Source organism: Myotis brandtii, unplaced genomic scaffold (genome assembly GCF_000412655.1).
Source record: "Myotis brandtii unplaced genomic scaffold, ASM41265v1 scaffold871, whole genome shotgun sequence".
NCBI classification, from domain to species: domain Eukaryota; kingdom Metazoa; phylum Chordata; class Mammalia; order Chiroptera; family Vespertilionidae; genus Myotis; species Myotis brandtii.
The window spans coordinates 387,519-404,261 of record NW_005371555.1 but is presented as its reverse complement, the minus strand read 5'-3'; the positions used below and the strand labels follow the sequence as shown (position 1 = coordinate 404,261).

Here is a 16,743-nt window from a genome sequence, read left to right as displayed (position 1 = left end):
TCTCTCTCTCTCTCCCTTCCTCTCTGAAATCAATAAAAATGTATTTTAAAAACAAATTTTAAAAAAGAGAGAAGTATGTCTCTCACTTCTTGCCAAGGACCCCAAAAATGAGCCTGCAAAGCCCATCTCCACCCTTCCAGTTCATCAAGTCTGAATGAATTCCTGGAAGCGGAACAACTGCGGGAGGGTGCCCTGTGCATTGTCAGGGCCTTTAGAATCCCCGTGATTTATAGGGGAGAAAGCCTTTCAGTGCCTGTGGAAGGCGCATGGGATTCTTAATTTATGGTTTAGGAGTTGCAGACGATAGCAGTAAACCCGCTAAGCTACTGAATCACTGCCAAGGGCAACCTCTAACAGAGCCTGCAGAGGTCAAGCAACTTCTTACCTGCCAGTCAAAGATCTCTTGGCTTACCCAAGGCGTTTTGGTTGAACAAAGGGAGAACTACTTGAGTGAGCATAAGCCAACATGGGCAATTTGGTGGAAGAAAACGAGCAGGAAACGTGACCCAGCAACCCGAGGGGATGGAAATGGAGCTGAGAGGTCCAGGCCCACAGCCCTCACTCACCCTCTCTGAAGATGCAGGGCAGCTTCCAGCTGCTCCTCCAGCCACAGACGGACACGCTCTGCTTTGGAACGAGGACCCGGGAGCTGGGTGGGCTGATAGGCACTGATGTAGATGGAATAGGAACTCTGGGAGGACGGTGCTGCAGTTAACTGTTTCTGCCTCTCCTGGACTCCTCCCTGCCCCTCGGTAGGTTGACCTCTGATGTGCTTGTCATTTCTGGGCTCATCTTACTTAACCTTTGAACACCTACTCTCTGTAGCACTCTCTTCCCTCTGCTCCTGGACACCTGAATTTCCTTCAAACTGACTTCTCAAATTCCTTCACCAACAGACCCCTGCTCTGCCCGTCTACTACCAGGTAAATGTGGTGTCCCTCAGGGTTCTGTCCTAGCCTTCCTCTTTATACTTTAAAGTCCCTCTTTCAGTGATTTCAGCCACACCTATGGCTTCAGTGTCCTTCATGTGACCCACCTATTTTCTGAGTCCCAGACCTGTATACCTACTTGCCAGACCCATAATCCTACTGGGAAGGTTCAGAGGCACCTCAAAATCAGTTCATGCAAACTTCCCCTTCCCCAACCTTGGTAAAGGGCTCTAACTCAGTTGCTCCAACTGGAAACCAAGGTGTTATTCTTTACATTCTCTGTTCCCTGCTCTACCCCCATATATCCCATCACTGACTCTCCCTCTCTCATCCACATAATTCTCTCCACACTTAAGCTCTCCCCACCTCTTCCCTGGGCTCCCAGCTGGTCTCCATGCATCCATCCATACCCCTCCCCAGAGGACTCCTTTACACATTCAAGTCTTGCCATGCCACTCAGTTGCTTTCAGAGGCTCCTTATGACCATAGAATAAGGTCCAGAGTTCTTCTACGGACACAGATGGCCTGGTCTCCCAGGCCTGCGAACCCCTGTGTCCCTCCTGCCTCACTCACTGCGCAGCACTCACATTGGCCTTCAATCCTTCAGACATGACCAATTCTCTCACCTCGGAGCCTTTGCACAGGTTGCTCTGTCTTCTGCACAGACCGCCTCCCTACCCTACCCTTTCCTCCTTGCTGAATCTCACCCACCTCTGGTCTCAGCTGAAAGATCACTTCTGAGTACCCTCGGTTAGAGAGATAGAGATAGAGATAGAGATAGGATAGAGATAGAGATAGAGATAGAGAGAGATAGAGAGTGAGAGAGAGAGGGAGGGAGAGAGGGAGGGAGGGAGGAGGGAGAGAGAGAGCGCCTTTGGGAGTATTTGTGTGTGTGTTTGTTTGTATTTTGTATATTTGGTGCACTGCATTTTCCCCTGCCAAACATTTCACACCTGTAATGATTTATGCCACTTGTTCACTCACCAGCTCGCACAGGTACTGTGCCAGGCACTGCTCTAGGCATGGGCTGCAGCACAGATTTGGAGTGGTTCCTGCACTCAGGGGGCTCCCATTCTTTGTATTTGATTGTAAGTTTGTGAGCAGAAGTCATGCTTGTTTTGTTTAGCACTGTATCCCACTGCAAGCTGGCACACTGTCTGGCACGTGAAGCATTCAGTAAATATTTGCCAACTGTCTGGTTGGCCTCCCAAAGTTCCTCCCATACTGGGCACATGGTAAGTAAATATGCATTGAATTAGGCAACTTCTTTCAGGCAATCATGCCCATAGAAAAAGTATTTTTTTCAGATTTATGATGATAATTTTCAGTTTTAAAAATTTTTATTAGGATTTACCAGTTCTCTTAACCCTGTTAACTAACATAAATGAATAAAGGAACAAGACCACAATTTCTGAATGGAGGTAATATTAAGGAAATTGAACAGGATGACCTGAGATAAACCAAAGGGATCTATGTCACATTATAGCAAATGGATAGAAAAGTCCTCTTCAAGGAGGGCAACTGTGAGCTGAGACCTGGATAACAAGAAGGAGCCAGATATGCAAAAACCCAGAGGGAGGGCTACCAACATAAGGAACAGCAGGGCAAAGGCCTAGAGGTGGGAAGCGGAGGAAAGACTAGCTGGGATGTGTGTGGGGAGGGTTGTTTGAGAAGCATCAAGAAAGCTTGGGATGGCTGGAGTCCAGGGCCAGGGGCAATGGTGCCCTCAGAGGTCAGAGAAGTAGCCAGGGGCCTGCTCACAAAGCGGGCAGCCGGCCAAGGGAAGAGTTTAGGACATTTTTCGGTAGAGAGAAGATCTTGGGTTTTTTTAAGCAGAGAATGAACAGATCTGATTTATACTTTTTAAAGAAATGACTCTCTGCTCTGTGAAGAATGAGCAAAAGGTTTGTGTCCCTCCTGGCATTAAGAACTTCTCAGAGGTCAGAGAAGTAGCCAGGGGCCTGCTCACAAAGGGGGCAGCCAGCCAAGGGAAGAGTTTAGGACATTTTTTGGTAGAATATCAAAGACTACACTACGAAAAGATGAGATTGTTTTGAGATCAAAAGTCTGACTTCATTTGGGGCTATTATATAATTGTAAAGGTATTTGATGGCTTTAGTCCTTTTTGATGAAATCTGGTCTTCACTGACAGCAGGGAGACACAGACCCCACCTCACCGGACATTAGTCAGTGAAGGGGCCATGGCTCTGTTACCAAATGTGTTTATTTATATGAGATCTATTTATTTACTGATCATCGATGAGTATGATCCGTTTGCTGTGCATTAAAAAGAACATCCAGTCATTTCTGATAAGCATCTTCCTGCAACCGCATGACACTGTCAGTAGAGCTCTTCCTTTTGAGATTCACTGAAGCATCTTACACGTGTCAAACGCATTATTTATGAGCTGTGAGCTGTGCTATAGAAGCGAGAGCCATCCTTATGGACACAGCTGCCTGTCTTGTATCTGAAACTGCTTATCTCCAAAGAAAAAAGGAGACTTTCCGTTTTTTATTGTGTCATTTTAAAAAGTGTATTGCTGTATTTTCAGTCTGGAGCCTTCTTCTGAAAGCATGGGATAACAACTTCGCTAAATCCTACTGAAAACAAAAAGACGTCTAGAAGCTATGTTGCTCTTTCTTTTCTTTCTTTTTGCTATTTCTTAAGTGAAGGCCTGCTGGGTGAGATGAGCAGGGGCCTCTCCATAGGCCCTCCTAGAATATGCCAGGTGCATTTTTTTCTTTTCTTATTTAGTTGCTATAGCATTAAGACATTGTGATGCAAGCCAGTCACTGTTTACCTTTTAGAAGTCACATTCACAGACACAGTAACAGTGACTGTACAGTCAAGAGCACTGAGAATTCTTATGTACATATATTAGAGAGAGAGAGGGAGGGGGAGAGAGAGAGAGAAACATTGGTTTGTTGTTCTACCCATCTATGCATTCACTGGTCGATTCTTGTATGTATCCTGACCAGGGATCAAACCCCCAACCTTGGTGTATTAGGATGACACTCTAACCAACTGAGCTATGGGCCAGGGTAAGAATTCTTTTAAGGAAGGGGCTGCACCACACTCAGTCACTCAGTCTTTTACCACCACTTCAGCTTGGGCAAAGGAGCCAAGCATTAACCTTAGAAAAAAACCTGAGCAGTAAATTAGGGCACTAGCAGCTGGAAGAGAACTTGAGTTGGAGCCCATTCCTGCCCGAGTCTAGGAGCCTCACTTGCTCCCCGCTGAAAGCATTGCGCCTGCCTGAGGTTGAGTCTGGCTTCAGAACTTCTACTGCTGGATTGGTGAAATCTAGCTTTTTAAAGAAACCTATCCTTATGGATCTATTTATTGGGTAATTTAAAAGGTTCACTTTGCTCGGCCAGCATGGCTCAGTGGTTGAGCGTCACCAGGAGGTCATGGTTCAATTCCCAGTCAGGGCACATACCTGGGTTGCAGGCTTGATCCCCAGTAGGGGTGTGCAGGAGGCAGCCAATCAATGATTCTCTCTCATCATTGATGTTTCTATCTCTATCTGTCTCCCTCTCTGAAATATACACATAAATAATAAATAAAGGTTCATTTTGATAACATCCCCTTTTCAAATTGTTTTGGAAAAGGCTCCACTATTTTATTTGAAAACCTTGAGCACCACTTTGGCTTGTTTTTTTCCTGAGCTGACGGAGTGCCCCATGGACCCCCTCAACGGGCAGCTGCTGGGTAGCCCGGCCGGGGGCCAGGGGCTGCAGGCGGTGAAATGTACACCTGTGGCACCTGAAACAACAGAGTCCAATCAGCCCCCTGGTGAGTCACCGCAGACTGATAAGGGCTGCCACGGTTCATGGCTATTATAAGAGTCAACATGTTTAAGACTAAAAATATTTCATGGGCCCAAAGTGTCAATTTTCTGAGGGGTGACTGAGAAACCACGGCTCAAGCCCAGAAACCTGCCTCTGCCCCTGTCTGTCGAGGGGCTTGGGGCCTCCAAGGTCTTTGTTTGGGGACCTCAATAACTTATTGGTATGTTTATTACCAATAACTTATTGGTATAGCTTCCCATATGGGAGAAAACATAGCAACTACTTTGCAGAAATAACACAGTATTGAAGATACTGTTAGTAATCATGGTAGCTGATATTTACCAAACATTTTATACATATCACGCTCACTGCATTATCTTATTAAGAGCTCACAGCAACCTTCTGACTCATGTCTCCTGGGAAGAAAATAACCCCAGGAGAAAAAGGGGTAAGAGACCAGAGTGAGAAGGGAAGGCGACAGGGTCACAGGGTCTGAAGGTTACAGGGAAGGCGCTGAGTAACATGGGTCTGCTCATCTGTTCAATGTGAATCTACAGGGTGCTAGACGTGGCTAGTTGGCATCCTCTCATACACTTGTTTATTTTTTCCCTCCTTTTCTTCCTCACCAGTGAGATTTTTATCTTTAAAAGACACACACACACATACACACACACACACACACACACACACACACACACACACCATCAGCCCTCACCACACATGAAAATGCCATTGAGCCATCTGTCCCATCTTATTAAGGGAGGTTTGTCCCACTGGTACTAGTCTTCCCAGTTTCCACAGACCACGAGTCAAAATCTATGCACAGTATTGAAGGCACAATGAGAAAGTAACACGGCATGACTTGAAATATCTTATTTCATCCAGGCAGAATTTCTTCTGCAAAGGCCTCAGACAGCCTTCCTGCTTCTTCAAATTATCCTTTTGATTTTGCCTCTCTCAGTCTTTGAACCTGTTTGTCTATGAGTTTATGAGAAGGTATGCGTGCACGTGCCTAGAGTCACAGGGGTTTGCAGCCATAGTGAAAACACAAGGATGTCGGAAAGAGCTAGGCCTTCAGAAGCTGAGTGACCTGTGCCTTTCTGAGATGCCGTTTCCTCATTTGGAAAAGGGGTAAAAACAAAACACCGTTCTAAAAAGGTTGTGAAAAGTAACTGAGCTCTGAAGGCACCTCAGCTATTGTAGACAACGAACAATAGACAATGTTTTTACATCAATTGCATAATGGCAAAGCTAGATATGACAAAAAGTAGGTGTGAGGTTTGCCCCCGACACCCACAGTAAAGACAGGTGTCATTTAGCAGAGATGTTTTATAAACCCCATTCAAAAACTAGTCTGTCCATGGACGGTAGCTCCTATCTGCCCATTTGCAGGTTGCAGCAATGTGGCCAAGCCCATCTAAAGCTGCCTGGTGGTTGTCTCCATCACAGTGGCATTGTTGTGAGGCTCGGTAAATGCTGAATTCAACTACCTCTGCTGATATAAAGAACAGGGACACAGATAATCCAAATGGACCGATACTTTCTAAATTATTCATTTAATTTCTTTCTAATAATAGCTACCTTACAACATGACTTAGGTCTTGCCTATGATAGCCTATAGGAATATGTATCAATTGATGGTGAAAAGAAACACATAACCTTTCTGACCAAGATAGAAAGCTGTCCTAAACTTGAATACCGTTGCATATCATTTGCAAGTTAAATAACTGGTGGTGGTCTACCACACTCTATTGTATGGCATAACAACTATATTACAGCAATCCCATCCAAATTTTAAAATACTTCCTATGTGCACATCAAGGACTCTCAGTTAAGCGTGTAGTCTGAATGAGCTCATTGGGTTAGTGTGAACATAGTGCTAAGGAAATCAGAGGGTGCATTTTTTCAAACACTAATTAGCATCTTTTGGTGGTCCTACAAAAGTCTGTGCGAAGGAAACTGTGTGACATGAACACTGAGGTTAAAAGCCATCAGTACCGCTGGGTAAACACCACAAACATGTGTCCAACTGATCAATGGGGCCCTAACAACAGTGTCGTCTAACTGGTTTCTACTACCACGGTCTCACCAATGTCACCATTTATCACAAGGGACACTGTGAAACCCTCAATGCGATCTTAATTTGTGTTTATTCAACCAAAAATGCCAAGTGACTACTAGGTGCCTAGGACGGGCCTCCCCATTGCTCTATCTACAGCAGTAGGTCTCAAAAGTACTTTAGGGAGCCTTGGGAGTCCTTTCAGGGGTACACAAAGTCCTCCCCTTTCCAACTACATGTCTAAATGAACCCAGACTTGAACTTAAAACACATATCACAATAGGTTGAAATTCAGAAGCACATAAGAGAATCCAGGTGTTTTCTATTAAACCAGACATTAAAAAGATTTGCAGAAACCAAAACAATGCCACTCTTGTCCTCAGTTTTTTGTTTGCTTTGGGAAATATAGTTATTTTTTTATTAAAATTATGTTTATGTTACTTTGTGATGGGTTTATTAATATTTTTTCAATGAATTAATTAGTAATACTTAAAAATATTTATAGTTTTAATTTCTAATATGGTAACTGTTGATAGATATAACCCCTGTTTAAAAAAAAAGAGTTTTGAGATTTTCAGTATTTTTTTAGTATGAAGGAGTTTGAGGAGCAAAAATAAAATGAGAACCTCTGTTCTACATCTATCTCATTTAAATCTTATAGCATCCCTCCTGGCCGGGTGGCTCAGTTGGCTGGAGCATCCTCCCATTCTATTCCCCGGTTACAGGTTCCATCCCAGGTATGGGAGGCGGCCAACTGATGTTTCTCACATCGATGTTTTTCTCTTTCAAATCAATGAACATAATCTCAGGTGAGGATTTTTTTTTAAATCTTACAGCATCCTGATTCCTTTTCCCAATTTTAATTGTCTTCTTAGAGCTTATCACTACCAAAAATTATACATTTTTATTGATCTGTGTTCTTCATATGCCAGCCGTTTGTCTACCAGCTCTCAGGTCCATTCCCTACCCTTCCTCTGCAACATACATTTCCCAGGATCCTTTGCCCAAAGCAATGGGAAGCACTGGCAGGAGCTTAGGGGAGAGCAGAGCCCAGCTTCTCCGCCTCTCTCTCCTTCAGACTCAGCCTCTCCTCTGTGCTCCCAGCTGCTGAGCAGCCCTGGCTCCCAGGCTCAGGGAGCCCGCTCCTCCTTTGTGTGTCTAGACCTGGGTGTAGTGGTTTGCGCTCTGGGTTCCACTGGATTGCTTCACCATCCCAGGGTCCCTTTCGGCTCTCCCCACCCTTTGGGGGGAGAAACGTGTCTCAGTTTCCTCCTGTGAAAACAGGGATAATAAGAATGGCCAACCAGCGCTGCTGTGAGGATTAGCAAACACACACATAAAGAACCTGGCACACTGCTCAGCCCAGAATAGGAAAACACGGTAGTGAACATTATTATTCGTGTATTTTAAACTTTGCAACTGCTGCCTTCCTTACAGAAAAAGTAAACCTGTTGCTTTCAGCTGGTGTTAAAGTTTTGATTATTAGCTGAGATTCTAATGGACATGGAAGTTATTTTTCCAAGATAGCTACTGTAATTATGACACGATCAGTCGCTTTCCTCAATGTTTACTTCAGTTGGGGGAAAAAATGTGCAGAGAATACTGCAGGAGAAATTCTATGTAACCGAGCACTACAAGCTGCAATAAATCAGAGGTCTTCCCTTCCTCATCGCTGTGGAAAGGAAATAAAGCTCAAATATATTCAGCACTTAATCCGCTGCCGGGAACTCGCTAAGAGCTTTCTATGCATCATGACACTTAGTTCTCATAGCCTTTCAAAGTGGACATTATCATTATTACCCCCACTTTCCAGGGCAGGAGACAGGCTCAGAGAGGTTCCGGGGTGGCCGAGATCACACAGCCCGCAGGAGAGGAACAGCTTTGAACCTGCACTGAAGACGAGCCCTTACCTGAAACCTATTTCTGGAAAACAAAAATAAAGCCATCCAATGGTTAATGCCTACAGATGCTTTCCCACGGGACTTGGTGCCCGTAATTAACATACCTGCTCATATTCCTCTTCCATGGCACAGAGAGACAGACACTCTCAGCCGCAGGCTTCTTCTTTCCCACGTGGGATGGCCAAATAGAAACGATTTAGCTGAGGGCCATAGCAGGGAAGTCCTCAATCTCCAACAGTTTTCTTCACTCTGCCCCTGCTGGCCATGGGAGGAGGCCCTGGCTGGGTCAGGCAATCAGGTGATGCTGAAGGTAGTCATCCACAAATAATTGCTGGTGGTCCCCAGATGCTGACGCTCCATGGTGCTGCCCACAGGCGGCGGAGGGGGGGGGGGGTTCCCTCACTGCAGCCGCACCAGAAGCCAAGGAGCCTGTCCCAGCTGGCGGATTCCGGAGAGTATGACGCGGCGGTGGGCAACAAAATAAACACCTGACTACCGGCTGGAGTTTCCTCCCTGCATCATCCCTGCTCTCCAGCCCTGGGATCCTGGGCTGGATGATGCCGAAACACTGAAAACCTATTGCTTCCTTTGAAGAAAGATTTTTCCTTTTCCTGAGTCACAGCTAACAGCTTCAGTTTGTACTCCGCATCATTTCATTAAAGAGGTATTCACATATAAAGGAATCCTTTGCCAATCTTTCTTTATTGAACTCTCTCTGAGAAATGAAAATCGTAGCCAAATGACAAAAAATTGAACGGCCTCCAATTTTCAGGAGCACACCTGTTCTGCATATGACCTATGGAACCGGTGGGTCAATTCACACGTGCACAGTGGTGATTCCCTCGCCACGTGTCCTCTCAGCGCAGTGTGAGGCTGGGTGCTACGTCCCGTGGCAGAAACAAGAAGGTGGAACTGGCTTCGTGCAGGCCATGTGCAGGCCTTGGGCTTTGCCTGTGAAACACCTGCAGGTCTATTGTGGGCCCGTTCCTGGTTCTGGCGGTCAAGGCCACACAGTTAATCTCATCCCATGAACGTTTACCTTTTCCTCTGCTGCTTCCATAAAATGTAGCAAAGATGAAGGAATATGCATTATCAACTCCAGAGCCAAATGTTTCATGTAAATGATGGATTTTCATCCCAGGTTCTTTCCTTTCTCTTCTGACCAGTCTATTTTTTCATGGTACTGTGTGATATTGAGAGAGCTAACATTGGACGCATACCCAACTTGTGCTAAGTGTTTAAATGTAGCATGTTATTTTATACTAGAGGCCCAATGCACAAAATTCGTGCAAGAGTAGGCCTTCCTTCTCCCGGCTGCAGGCACCGGCTTCCCTCTGGCCACCAGCAGGCACCTGAGCAGGCACCCTGGTCCCGGACTTCCCTCGCAGCCCCAGCTTCGTCTGGAAGGTTGTCCAGAAGGACGTCCTGTCTAATTAGCATATTACACTTTTATTATTATAGACTAGAGGCCCGGTGCACGAAATTCGTGCAAGGGGCTCAGCCCTCGCAGCCCTGGCTTCGTCCGGAAGGTCGTCGTCCAGACAATCATTGTGCTGTTTGGTTTAATTGGCATATTAGCTCTTTATTATGTAGGATTAGTGACAATCCTGTGAAATAAATACTTTGACATGCATTTTATAGACAAGCAACCGGGTTAGAGAGTCTGAAAACTTGCTAGTCGAAGTTGGTAACTGGGAATCAAACTCAGGTCTTAGACTAAGCTTCTGTTTCTTGCTACCACCCCTCCTTCCCAAACTGGCTTATCTTCCCAGAGCACCCACTTTACTAGATAAAGACTTAAGGGAAAGAATAATTATGTGACAGAACACATGGATAGAATTATCATTTAGAATATGAATTTAACATGAATTTTCAAGATAAAGCACCAGGAAAGCATCTTCAGAGGCCTTGCAGGTGTTTTAAAGGAAAAGCTTGTGAACCACTTTCTACACATGGAAGTCTAGGGCAGGTGAACCATGTGGCCTCTTTTCAAAATGATGTTATTTCAGTATCTAGACGCTCTAGCTAGCAGGGAAGCAGAGTGAAAAGGCTATGGTATCAGGGCCCTGCTGATACACTCTGCTCAGAAAACAAAAACCTGTGCTCTCGTTAGAACTCAGTTGGGACATCGGTGACAACTTCCGTGTGCTCTTGGGGACATCACCCCTACTTCAAGTGGCTTATATAGGGTGTCCCAAAAGTCACACAAGAAGTAATTTTGATAGAAAACACAGGTTTATAATTAAAAACTGTAAATTTTTTATTGATTCATAAAGTATACAGTATAGGGTTATGTATGGAATAGCACATTGGGTAAATGGCCTCCACGGCTTTGCTGGCACATACGCAAAGCCGTGGTCTTCATTGGTCTTCATTGTCCCTGCTCCTGGGCCATAATTGGTACTTGGTAATGCTTATCAAATTGAAGGGATTGAAATCAAAGGGCAACAGATATTAGAATCTGATTCAATAAACCAAGTAAAATTAGGCTTTTATTTTTTGTTATTGTTGTTGTTAATGCTCACGCAAAATTCAAATCTTGCGTGAATTTTGGGACACCCTATACAATGGTCTGTCCAACTCCATATTCTGGTCTGGGCAAGAGTTCTGGTTTAGTCCTCTTTCTTCATCCCGTTGCACTTCCAGGCTTCTGGATACATTTCCACATCCCTCACATTTGGCGATGCCTCTCCACGCAGCACTGACACCCACAATGCAGCCTCCCTGGGCTGAGGATGGGCCCCACATCTACAGCCACCAACTGAGTAAGAGCAGCAGATGCCCTTCCCCCACCCATCACAGCCTTTGCTTTTATCTCTGCTTTCCACGGGATATCACATATCCCACGTCCCTGCCCAGCTGATGCTGAGATGTAACAACCTGTCACCTGAGATGTGGCCCATTAAAGTTACATTGCACAGGTAATGGAGACCTCAGTGCAGGTCCGGACAGCAGGTCATCAGCCTTAACTTGTAGGGCAGCCTCATCTAGGGCTCCCTGTCTCCGCTCCCCTTCCTCTCTGCTTCTTAGCACATGGACGCCCTCACCATTTCTCAGAGGTATCTCTTGGGATCTGGTGAGTGGGGGTGGTTATTTAACACTGTTCTGATGAACTCAGCCACCACGTCACTGAGGCATTGGGTTAACAAGGTGGGGGCGGGGAATTGTGGTCATCACAGTAGACCATCAATTCTCCAGCAGCTGGTGGGGGTGGGGAAGAGCGGATTCAGCTGTCTCTGCATGTTTTCTATGAACAGACAACTGGACAGATGTGAATAGCATCAGAATCTAGAGCAGCAAGATGTAAAAAAACAGAACCTCAGAGTTGCTGTCAGTAAGGACCCCGTACAATTTGCCTCGGATGAAGGGCCTGTCCCTTTCCACGTCCCTTGCTGTGACTGATGGGTTTGTCTGACCACATTGCTTAGAGAGGACTTAACATTGGAGGCAACAGGCAGGATTAAGAATTGTTGATTCTGGGGCAAGAACATCACAGACACAAGATGCTGGAGGAGGGGCGGGCAGGAGCTGCGGAGCTGGGTGGCCTCGGGTCTGAGTCCTAGCCGCGCCTGTGTGACCCTGGGCACGGTACTTACTCTTTTCCATCTGTGAAACGGAAATCAGACTACCTGCCTCAACGGTGTTGTTTTACAGATTAAATGACATAATGCAGCTAAAGCGTTTAGGGAGTGCATGTTCAGAAAATGGCAGCTTTATGATTATACCCTCCCAACTAGTAAATTCTTAGGGAGTCAGCTGATCAGATCCCAAAGGCAAACCACATTTGCAAAGCCTCGGAAAAACTCGCCAGTTCACAGGGCTACCTTGGGGGCTCCGTGCCTGGAGTTGTCTGAGACAGCGTTTCACATCCTCTTGAGAGCTCAAATCCAGGTCACCTTGCCCAACACTGATTTTAATGAGCGGCTTGCCCTAGAGGTGACTAGTGGGCCCTCTCCCCATTTCTCCAGCTAAACTGCTGCTTTGACACTGGGCATGAGCAGATTTAATACTCAGTCTTCTGAAAACCAAGCAAGAAGATTCATCCAGGCTTTCTCCTTTAAGAGTGAGGCGCTCATCCCTGAAACAAGGAGTTGGTCTAGCTCTTAAAGGAACATTAAAATTTCCCCAACTCTCTGAGTGACGAAAACCTGATTTATAACCTCATCATGATGATTCAGCAATGAAGACGGCTAATTTTTTAAAAATCTTGTTGAGTCTTTTACAACCCATTTTATTCTTCTGGGGTGTTGTTCAGAAATCGTTTAGTGGTCTACGTGAGTTCTGGCTAATAGCTATGTAGAAATGTATGCGGAGAGGTGACTAACACATTTGTTTTTCAGCACCTCTTCTGGGTGCTGATGGCTCTGAGCCATGAGTTTTTACTCACGCTGCCTCATTTAATCTTTACAACAGCCCTGTGAGATCAGAATTATAATCTGTAGTTGACTAAGAGAGAAACGTTGGCTCTGAGGCCATACCAGTGTCGCAAGCATCTGCAATGCAGAGCTAGCTGACCTCTTCCGAGTCTGTGCACAAGCCCGGTGTTGGGTCTACCACACTGGAAGTCTATGTTGTTGATGTACATTCTGTCTTACCAGTATTATATACATTTCTATCAAAATTAAAATACCATGAGGGAAACATGCAATAGAAAATGCAAAGTTACAATTTAAAGGCTCATTATAAACTCAGTTCTCCGACAGCCCATGGCTGAAAAGCTCATCTCTATGGACAGTTTTCTAGTCTCGTGTTTCCTGCCACAATATTTTGAGAGAGGATGAAACTCAGCTGTAGTCTCATGAGAAAGGTTACCAGAGGGATGCAACTCTTTCCACTATGCACTTGGCCGCTGAACAAACTACTCATGTTAGCAAACGTGCAGAGCAATTTGGAGCAACTAGACCTTCTGGACATTAGGGAGACTGCTCAAGGACAGGATCTCTGCTTTGCTCTCTTGGTGCCTAAAATAGAACCTGCTTCCAAGCAGGTGCTCGACAAACATTTACTGAATAAATGAATGAATGAATGAATGAATGAATGACCAAATGGCAGTAACGGGTAGTCATGAGCTCACAAAGCCTTTCTTGGGCTACGTCATCCTCTGCCCTCTTGGGATGTGACCTGGGAACAGCTATAGTGGCAGTAAACCCCTCAGGCATGCCGGAGGTAATTAGTTAAACAGGAGTGAACAAAAACAAAACCAAGTAAAAACAAAACCAAGTCGTTTCTTTAAAAAATTATAGCAAAAACTGGGTTTTCTGACATTCTCTCCATCCTAGACAACCTCCTAAAACCATTGAAGTCTTTAGTTATGTGAAGGAAAATTTACAAAATAATGATACATACTGTGAATGGTAGTGGATGACAAAGGCATAGATTTTTGGCCAGACACTCTTGAGCTAAAATGCTGACTTGTGAATGACTTGTTAGCTGTAAAACTGGAAAGCCCCTTAGCTTGTTTAAATATCAGCTTGCTCATTGGTAAAATGAGATATTTAATTCATTGAGTTATGATAAGGATTAAGAAAGATTAATAGTGCCTGGCACTTAGCAGGCTCAATAAATATGAGTTCCCTTCCTCGCTCCTTCCCTTCCTTTCCCGGATCTTTTCTTCCCTGACACCCATTTATCCTAAAACCACAGAGGTAGGTGAGATCATGTAATTATTTTTAAAAATGTTCTTATTGCTCTACGTTCAAAGACTTTTTTAAAACATGAGTTGGGGGAGCTCTAAGTTTTCTACTCATTTTTTTTCTGAGTGTCAGATCTAAGACAGTGAATCCTATTACATAATAGAAAAATGGGAAGCTGAGGGCTAGGACATAAAAATTATTGTAATTAGACAGATAACAGGGGGAAAAAAGGTGGCTTCGTAGGCTTCCTATTTTCTGTCATTACCCCTAAAAGTGGACAGAGATACAATCGAAGAGGAGATGGCCTTGCTTCTGAAGTTACTGCTACCTTAGGAGCGTTAATGGGGACATCTGTTGGCTTTTTAACAAAGGAAGCTGGAGAGGATCAAGGAAAAGTGCAGGAGACTATGGTTCACAAGGGAGCCACATCTGTTTGGTATTTCCCAACTGAGAAAGCTCAACTTCTGAAACAGCCCCGGTCTCCTGGTTACCCTGGGATCTAGGAGCAGATGAAAGCTTTTCTTTCCTCCATATTTCAATGGTACTGATCAACAGCTGTTTATATCCTTTAATACCTAATGAAGGGCGAAGCCTTCACATCTGTCAGTATTTTCCGGTTCTATTTCCTTGGATCACAGTGGGGAGGAGGTGAAGTTGGAGCCCCTTCCACTCCCCAGAAGTATGCCTGGGATTCAAAGCTGTAATGCTAAGCAGAAGTCCCCATTTCTCATCCACCCAGGGTCTGCTGTTTGCTGAGAATTCTTCTTTTACTCTATCCTGACAGGTGTCTTGATCATTTCCATGATAATGATGACTCATAGCAGCACAAAGATCAAAAAGAAGAAAAGTAGGCTGGAATAGGGGGAAGGAAGAAGAGCAGGAAGTGAAGTCTAACGAAGAAAGTGGCTCCTGAAGATAAGTTATTTCAAAAAATAGCAAAAATATGGTCTGAGGGCAAATAACAGAGGTGAGCAGGAAGCTCATGAAGACCCTCAGGGTGACGGTGGATGGTGGTTGTTTTTACTGAGCCCTAACATTTCACCTTGGAAAAGTAAAACAGGGAAAATTAAGCTTTTTGGAGGCAAGGTACACAAAATACCCAGGATGATACTAAAGGGATTCAGAGACATTTGTTTAACTTCACTTTGATCATCAGCAACATAGACATGTTGGGACTTTATAAAAATTATTTTTCCATCCTCCTTCTATCCGTCCATCCATCCATCCACCCATCCATCCTCCCACCCACCCATTCAACAACTTATAAGGCACTAAGACTGGATTAGTGCTGAGACAGTCAAATGAATATGACATATTCCGTAACTGTAAGGGGCTTACACTCAATTGATGGAAGAAGACATGGTATCAAGGATGCAAGAGAAGATGGTGAATCCATAGGAGAGAACAGTGTGGATAAAACCAGAGAGGTAAGAAACACACGGTTTCTGGGGAATGAAAAGCATTCTGGGTGGTTAACAATAAACAGAAGATAGAGTGCTGGGTTCTTATTAAAAGTGCAAATTCTTAGGTCTTGTCTAAGAGATTCAAATTTAGTTGTTAAGGTGTGGGGGGGGGCGGGGAGGAACCAAGGAATTTATATTTTTAACAGAAGCCCCAAGTAATTCTGACACAAACAGAAGTTTGACAACTCTAATTTGTATAGATCAACATTTCCCAAAAGATGATAATGATGTTCCATTAAAAAAAAAAGCCAGCAGGTTCAAATTAGGAAAAACTACATACTAAAGTATTATTCCTTTCTTGGAGATTTATAAAGCATATTAGCATATTAAAAGTCTTGCAATAAAGAAATCAATTTCACTCAGCACTTCCCAAACTTACGTTTTCATGGGGGGAAAAAATCATGGTGCATCTATTAAGATCTCCCAGAACATTGGTGGACTATGGAACATAAATTGAGAAGGATTCTAATGAGGAGAGTATGCCCCCCAAACCAAGTGAATGACTAAAAAAATGTCTAGAAAAAGATAGCAAAGTCAGTTACTCTAGGGGACATGGTGACACCCCCTGATTTCCTCCAAGCAAAGTCTAAAACCACCTCCAGGAATTTCCTCACCCTCAAGTAACACACCATGGCCCTACATGGTAGCCACAGCTGCCAGCAAGAGCAGAAGTGCCCAGAGTTCAAAGCATCAGGGAGCAGGAACAGAAGGGAAAGGACAAAGAGGAGGTCTCCTGGCCCACATTTATTTATCTTTATTGCATGTGCTCTGCACAGAGCATTGGCAGTGGCTGGTGATGCTTTTGGAAAAGAAAAATTCTTCCCAGCAACAAAAGAAGCCTCTGCCTGTCAAAGAAAGTGCAAAAAGACATGAACCTAAGAAATTCTCGCCCACTGGAGATGCCTATTAGATGGCTGGCAAGAGGGGTTGGAATCTGCCCTCTTCTTCCTAGTCTGGTGAGTCAGG

General features: G+C 44.5%; 1 protein-coding gene across 2 annotated transcripts in view; it reads right to left on the bottom strand.

The window, feature by feature from the left end:
* The window catches only part of MOB3B (MOB kinase activator 3B), a 214,429-nt gene that overhangs the window by 133,409 nt on the left and 64,277 nt on the right, over nucleotides 1–16,743 (bottom strand). The gene's annotated exons all lie outside the window — the stretch shown is intronic.